Below are 8,687 nucleotides of genomic sequence, written 5' to 3'. Positions count from 1 at the left end.
TCGCATTTTTCACCATCTGAAAATGCCATAAGTAGACTGTGAGGCATCTTAAAAAAATGTTTGCCAAACCACCTGATGCTTAGTGTCATGCTATCGCACTGGGACTGTATTGTCCGAAAAATGCTTCATGACATACATCTAAGTTTATATCCGCAGTTGAAATAGGAGTTGTGAAGATTGGTAAAATGCCACAACAAATAAACTGAGCTTGCTTGCCGTTTAGTTTTAAAAATTTATAAGGTAAACGAAATAATTTGACGTTTGAATATGAACTAATTGCAGCAACAAGAAAAATTAAATGTACGATTCATAAATTTGAAATTTTCAAATAGTTCAATGAATAATATTCTATTGATTATCGCTTTATCTATAATGTTTGCAGTTTAAGTGGAAAGAACTAATGATTGCATTGCACTCATGAATATGTTGTAAAAGAAACGCAATGTTACTCTATGTACGCATTGACAAGACTATTTCTTTTTCACACCAGGTATAGTATTTTAAAGAGAGTAACTACCACTTTTAATAATAATTTGCATCCCAAAACTAAATCAGTTTACATTATAATACAATTGAAATTTTAAAAAATCAGTCTTCCAAACTTCATTCAGCTGTCCTTATCACGTTTGAAAATAAAACAATTATTTTTAGCCCATTGGATATTTTGTTACTAAACACATAATAATCCACTCGGTTGAAAAATGTTGGCCTTAAAAAAAGCTTCGACTGTTGACAGCCTGACATGGTATCTCCAAAAAGTATATGATGCATTTACTTATTAACTAAGTGAACCTTATGAGCTTTCATTATGAACACCATTTTGAGCATAAATTGTCCACGTAAAAATCGTAATGTAGCCTTTGTAATTAGTAAAAATCTTTGCTTTTAAAAATTGTTATTTTAACCCGTTTATTCACCTGTCACTGATTTTTTTTAGTATCTCATACTATATAACCCACTGTATTAGTCATTGTTAAGTTAGAATTTTCCAGTAAGGTTTTTGATTTCCTCAACTTCTCCCTCTTAAGAATACTCTCATATGCTCATATGAAATTGAATAAGCACTAACTGGGTTTATTATGGTAAGATGCACATGAATACTTAAAAATTAGTGATAAAAGCTACATTAAAACAAACTTATTCTTGAACATCATGACCTTAACTTTGTGATTTCATACTAATTCCCTATTTTTAAATGAGAGAGAACTGTAGAAGTTTTCTAGGGAATTAAGGAAAAGGTACCTTCGATAGATTCTAAATAAAACGCGTTTATTTTATTTCTTATCACATTGATTTCGTATGAGTCGTATTACTATTGTATAATAATATCTATAAACTACTTTTAACAATAAATGGGAAAGGAAGCAACTTTTCTTTGAATGGTTAGATATCCTTGGAACCTGTACGTTGTGAGAATGGTTTTAATGGCAATTGCTATATAAATTTGCGTTCCTGCTAAATGTTTTTGGCAAAACCTAGCACTTGTTGGTTTCACTTTTGTGTAGGTTCGGATTTCTGTTCGGCCTCTAATAACGGGTCTTGGTTCCGGATCTTAATCAAGTTTTTCATTTCCATTTTTTGTTTTTCAAAAGCTATTCGAGATAATGAGAATGAATAACTATAAGATATCTAATGTAATACACCAATTTGGCTACTGATGATTTGAGCAATTAAAGTTAGTAAATTAAATTAAACTCTGAAAGTGATTCAAAACTGAGGCTCGCATAAATTGCTTCAAGACCTATTCCTTTTATAGTCACTTCCGATTACGGTCCTTAATTCAAAATTTGGTGGAACCGAGAACAAATAAGAAGTGAAATGAACTATCTCTTGGCTTAACAATTTTCGAAAAAGAGATAATATCTATTTAAAATGTTAAAAATAAATTTGATCTTACATATGCATATTCCAGTTGTTCATCTTCATTGGACCTTCTAGGACTATGAATATATTACTATTATCAATGCAGGCTATGAATTTTATCTCAAAATTTAAATTTTTAATTTAATATATAGCTAGAAAAATGTAAACATTTTTAAAAATCAAATGTGCTCAAGATGGGAAATGTGCTAACTTACCTTTTACACCAGCTAACTCCTAAGCTTGGTCTTCTTCTTTATGTAGTTTAGAGTTCTCCTGACTGTTTTTTGTACTGGTTTCACTCTTCCATCATGTTATACACATAGAAGAATATTTCACAGCTGGTGAACGTGTTTTTCGTATGTAAAAGATATAAGGTTAATGCATTTTCACTTTCCATGTTAATATTTTGATAAAAAATGTAGATAGTGACATGTGGGATTCCAAGTTAAGGAGAATTCAGGAATTTTATATTTAATAGGTATTATAAACCAGATTGTGACCACTTTATCGAACGGTTTGTCTTTTTATAGAGGTTTCATATCGTTTAAGATAAGAAGTGGGGCCGTGGAACCATACGTTTTTATCCCTTTTAGAAACCTCTTCATCAATCTTAACTTATGACGCCTTTGTATTAAAACTTTTCATTCAGTTCATCATCAATAATAACTTTTACCATATCAGCAATAATTCTTGAATTCGTTTTGTCATTTAATAAATAAATGGCAAAAATGCACAAATTTTTTGTTACATTAAGTAATGCATTTTATGTGCATGGATCACAGATTCTTTGAGACACTTGGAAAGGGTTTTGAGTAATTTTTGTCGTACAAAATTTCCAGAAATCGGATAAATGAGTTTCATTTATCTCAATTCTAAAACTAGTTTACACTAAGAAGATAGGGTGTCATTTGACATAGCTAGGATTCGAGCCAAGATGACATCGCTGGTCAGGTATATCACCAAGCCATTTTCCTCTAAGGTGAATTTGAATTTATGAGAAAGCATTGCTTATATTAAGAATTTTTTGGTGCGATAAAGGTATTGGTTTGACTGGTAGCATCCTCGACCGAGAACTGGGAAAGTTAGGTTAAAATCCCGGCTAGCAAATATTATTATTCCATCCTAAATTTGACCCTTAGTGACATCTACACTCAGAGATACTTTTGTTCATGGTACTAAGTTATTTGTTACATGAAGTTCTTATCTACGGATACACATTTTGTTTATAAGTTCAACGGATGTCGACTATCCTTTATCCATGGAGATGAAGGCAGTAAATTTTTATGCATTTAGGTTAATTTTATTTTTGTTGCATCAAAATATCATCGGCAGACATTTTCAGATACGGGATCTTGATGGTATCTGAATCATGACTCGTGTTTACATTAATTATTAAAATCATGGAAGAACCAATATGTCATTTAAGGTGCACTAAAACTAATTAAAAACCCATTAAATAGTTTCATGTATGATTAGGTCTATTGTAAATAATAACTAATGGGATAGGTACGTTTTTGTTTAACTCATCCAATGTGATAAATTATATGACTGTGAGTCCCGGATTGTACAGGATACGTATAAACATATATAAATTAAGCACCGGAGAACAGAGCAAGTCAATATTGTAATATTTAAAAAGTGATGCGAAAATAATTTCATAGTTATGTATGGGCTATCTTTCCTTTTGACTTCTCAGCTAAGGTACATCATGAAAATGATGAGGCCGTTACAAAATCAGGTGCCTAGTTTTAATTTTGAACTCTTTTTCATTTGCTCTAATACATAAGTATGAAGCATTGTGGGAATTCACCCCTTTCAGTCGTCGAAGAAAACATCATACCGTTTATATTAACACACAAAATTGGCTTTTGCTTACACAAACATACAATTATCATGGAATTAACTTATGGGAGCAGCAAATTATCAGTAAATATCGTTCCCCTCCGCTTTACGATTCCTTAGATCATATTAAATTATAAGTCACGCTATAATTTTGATACTAAGATTTTGGTAGCTATTAATTGAATTTAATATATGAGCAGGTTCACTAGCTAATACTATAATCACTAGTACCATTTCCTTCAAGTACCAACATATCTCATAAATATGAATCGTAAAATACACCAAATAAGGTTCCCAAAGTCATGTCTCATCCTTTGAAACTCCAGGACTTTTAAAATGAATGTTTTCACAAGCAATTCAGCATTATAATTACGGAACTGAGAGCCAATAGAACGTCAATATTGTTGTTTATATATCGGTTCAAATGAAAGAGAAAAGAATTTAAAAAAATGTCATTTACGCACATGTGCTAGAAAGTAAATTTTCTGTCCCAAAAGCGCAAGGGCTTGGTTTTTAGCAAACTAAATTGCTACTTGTTTTCCTTGATCATCAACAAATTACAGCACATACCTATGTCGTGTCGCGGCCTCATTAGAGCCTTTTAACCCCATGTACCTAAATTCAAAAGGTAGGGGTTACTTATAGTATCCGTTCGTATTTAAAATCCAGTGAAAATAAAATTCATCGAGTGAGAATTTGATTTAAAATATGATCATATATAAATGATAATTAAATAATAGAGTGATAAAGTGGAGTGGTAAAATATTTTTTAAATAGCCATAAGACTATGAGTTAGCGATGCTTCATCGTCTCATAATAGTTCCTCCTCAAGAAGTGATTATTACAACTGAATTTCAAATATACTTGCAAAAGTAGGTTGCGTTTGAAGGGGGGAAATTCTCATAATACTCTAATTTGGAAAAAATGGATGTGAAATGGATATTTTCCTAACAACACCATTATAGTTTATTAAAGCATTGTGAATATGTTCCTTCTGGGGAAAAATCCATCTCGTCCGACGTATCGAGGTTCACACCTTACTCACAAAGTCTCATTTCCTCAGGGCAAGGATAGTGACCGATTTGAAATAATTTGGACCTTCTAACCGGGCTATAAACTGGATAAAACTTTATGGAGACAAGTCACCGAGAAAGTACCAGATATTTCTAATGATTTTCTCGCCATGCACAAGTCCCTCTAAGAAAGCCCAATGGTCAAATATTTTATCGTACCAACACCAAGCATTTGTCCTGCAAGTCATAGGACTCATAGCACTTACATCCAGACTATGAGGCTTATTCATTTCAAAATTCCGCACAATGATAGTGCAATTATAAATATCATTTTAGGAATATAAGGTGTGGCAATGAAAGGAGAAGCGACGGAAGTGATTGGTTTCACTTTTACTTCTTTGGTAAATTGGTAACTTATAGTCTCCACGTTGAGAGAAAATTACGTGACAATTGCTCATAAAACTAGTAAACAGATGATCTATCACAGCAACCTTAATCGCATTTAATCCTATGCATGGCGCGCGAGTGCGTAAATTCATCCAGTGTAAAAATGTTACTGTTGAATATATTAAGCAAAAATAATTTCTCAGCACAAATAGTTTACACAGACTTTGATTGATGCTTAACGAACCCAGGTGATCAAAATGGCGCTTTACAAGAATTATAAAAAAGACAGAAGATGTGAATTTTTTGTCTGGGACTCAAAAATTACACGGCCCTATCAAAGGACCGAAAGGACCTGTCAGGCAAAGTGTGATGTCATGCCATGCGAGGAAGATGGGCAATATATCTATTGAGCTAGGAATTGATTATGTTTTATGCGTGTGAACATACTTACAGATTAATCGTAATCATTGATCAGAAATTACGTTAACATAGGTGTGCGCATTTCAGTTTTCAGAGGACTATTTTTTTCAAAAATAGGAGGTCAAGGAAGCAGAGCTGTTTTTGGATTAAGTTCATTAAGTTTTATATATTCAATGTTATTATTGGAACTTCACCTAAGCATTGAAAAAATTACCAAATTTTTCTCCTAAAATGATCATGATATTCTGCACTAAAAATATGACTTGCTTAAAATATGTTTGTAAAATACAGTAGAATATTTTTTCTTTCCAAATAAATAAAATTCTAAAAATGAATAATATTTTTTCTTATAAAGAATACGTAAATCACATTTGAAACATACTCTAAAAAATGCTAATTGATAGCAGAAATTTTATAAAACTGTTACCGTACGAGGACTCATTAGATTGATGGATTGAAAAAAAACAACTGCAAGATGAAACTACATTAAACACTTTGCATCAACTTAGCAGTAGCTGAAAAGATGTGGTATTTCTAAGACTTGCAGTTACCCAAACGATACTTTGACATAGATTTTATATTAGATAACTTTCACAGTTTTCTCATGACCGAATGTATTAACATCGCTTCATATTCATTTCTTAGTAAGTTACCAAAGCATTTTAGTTGGGTTCGTAGCCACGATAAGGCAAAAAGTTAATTAGTGTTGAGATCAATATTTGTATTATTCGAAATACAAATGACTAGTCAGAAATTAAAAACTTAGGAAGCACAAGCTATCCGATATTGTAGGGCTAGTCAACAGACGGACTCAAAGTAACTGCATCCGTGGAGCGACCGCGGTATCTCAAAAATAGATTATTATTCACAAATTTGCAGTCACAATTATGATACTTAGAATCGTAGCTCTCTCATGCAAACTAATTATTTTATTAACTATAATACTTTATTCTGGTACACGGTGCCTGAAAATATTCAATTCCTGAGGACGGTGAAAACGTTCATAGAAATGACGGCAGAAATGGAATACCTAAGCCGGTGGGAATCTTGAGAGATGTATACAGCCACCATTTGCCGGAAAATATTCAAATCCTTCCTGACTGAACACGTCCCTTCAACCGTGTGTATGAGAGCCTGCCCACTCCAAGAGCAAGTCACTGTTGCCACCTTTCATGCATTCATAGTCACGCATAAAAGAATATTTATGTCATTGACTGGCTCGGACTTTTCTGTCTAAGAGTGCTATCTTAAGACTGAATTTGGAGGCTGTTTGAGAGTGTATAAGTTTCAATCACTGAATCCGCAAGTTTTATGTGTAGTGAACTTGTCATTATTTATTTCTCCGAAAGGATTTGTATCTCTTATTGCCGCCATTTCAAGTTTTCATGCTGATTACTCTATGTCTTTGCATGAAATTCCATAAATTATACAAAATAAAAATGTGGAAAGATTGTTACAACACAGATCATTAAAGTTAAACGTTATGTCTTACAGCATATAGAATAATAGAATACATCTTATCGCATAGAATTAATGATTACTACATGTTAATTACTACATGGAGAAACCAATATGTAATACACTAATTTGGATATATAACAATATATAGTTGCATGCCACTTCCCTCGGCTAAATAAGCAACCTATCGTAAAAAATAATTTCACCATTTCAAGAGTTCATAAAGCTTTTTCCAGCACTGCCCAGTAGCTGGGTGAGTCCTTTTTAGTGGTAGCAATTCTTTTTCAATTGAGTGAAAGTTAGTTAAGTCTGAACATCAGCTGCATTATTAGAGCGTAATATACACGTTAAGTGTGTCTCGATTCATTCTTAAGGCAGTCAAAAGTACAATTCATTGAGGTAAATGTAGTGAAGCAAGAAGCTAGACGCCTAGAAATGAAACTGACATTGTTATTTCACTTCCTGAAAATAGCAATAAAGATATTATGAATGAAAATTATACATGGCATGTCTAAAGTGTATACCATGATATTTACTGAAAGTACTCGATTGATTAATTAATTGATTGATTAATCTCGACTGATTGATTAATTTATTATTTTAGCATTTTAGTTGGGTTCGTTGCCACGGTAAGGCAGAAAGTTAATTAATATTTTTAACCAAAAGTATTTTTAACTGTTCTTAAAGTAATTCACTCTACTTTTACATGAGCGTTTGCTACTATTTAAGTCGTTATTTTGAAAAAGTTTCAATACGAAATTGATTGATACCGTCCAATGATTTGCTAGATAAATGATATGCAATATTTTATCATCAAAATTTTAGTATGGTTTATTATGTTTGAGCTGTTTATTTCCTTCAAAGACCCAATGCTTACATTCAATATTATTTTATGTAATAAGAACGTACATTTTAAAAATATTGTACACGGTAAAACTTTTAAACGGTACACTTTTTCATTCTATTTTTTTTATTTACACCTGTTATTTGTGTTTTTAACTATTTAATTTTGGTACGATAAAGACCGTTTCTATGTAATGTGTGTTTTAATCTTTGCTAGATTTTTGTATACTCTACATTAGTTTCCATTACAATTAGCTTATGCTAAATTTTCTATAAGAAATGAGAAACAGAATGCATTGAAACTCTTAAAAGAATATTTTTGGATATGGTATGATGCCCTACCTCCAACATTGTAGCTAAATGGGCAGTACACGTTCTACTCCTTTCACAGCGCAGAAACATCTTTTCCCCGTCACAAGACTCACATCACTTCGTCGCCAAATACCTTTTCCAACCACTTTCACTATTACCCCTTCCTCGGTCTTTACAAAAAAATGTTTCTTCCGCCAGCAGTGTTGGTCCAACCTCGCTTTTAATACCTTATCTTCTGCCTACCAGCACCAAATATGTCTTAGGTGTCACCATTCTTTCTGTTTGCCAATGGTTTTACTACCATCCATCGTGCCTTAAAATTTACTTTAAAATAATAATTACATTTGCTTCTAAAATATTTCTACATTTTAGGCCTGTATAGGCAGTTTATGTCAGTATTTTATCACTGATAATTGAACTGTTGTTCAGGATTTTCCCTATAGTATTTCATAGCCTTGAGTATTTAACCCTCGAGCGGGCGCGCCTGATATTTTTACACTACCAGGCGCGTGGCGTACTTAATCCGCGACAGATGCATGTATACGATAA

This window comes from Ischnura elegans, chromosome 4, assembly GCF_921293095.1.
Source record: "Ischnura elegans chromosome 4, ioIscEleg1.1, whole genome shotgun sequence".
NCBI classification, from domain to species: Eukaryota; Metazoa; Arthropoda; class Insecta; order Odonata; family Coenagrionidae; genus Ischnura; species Ischnura elegans.
The sequence above is the reverse complement of the archived record's forward strand: the minus strand, read 5'-3'. Positions refer to the sequence as shown.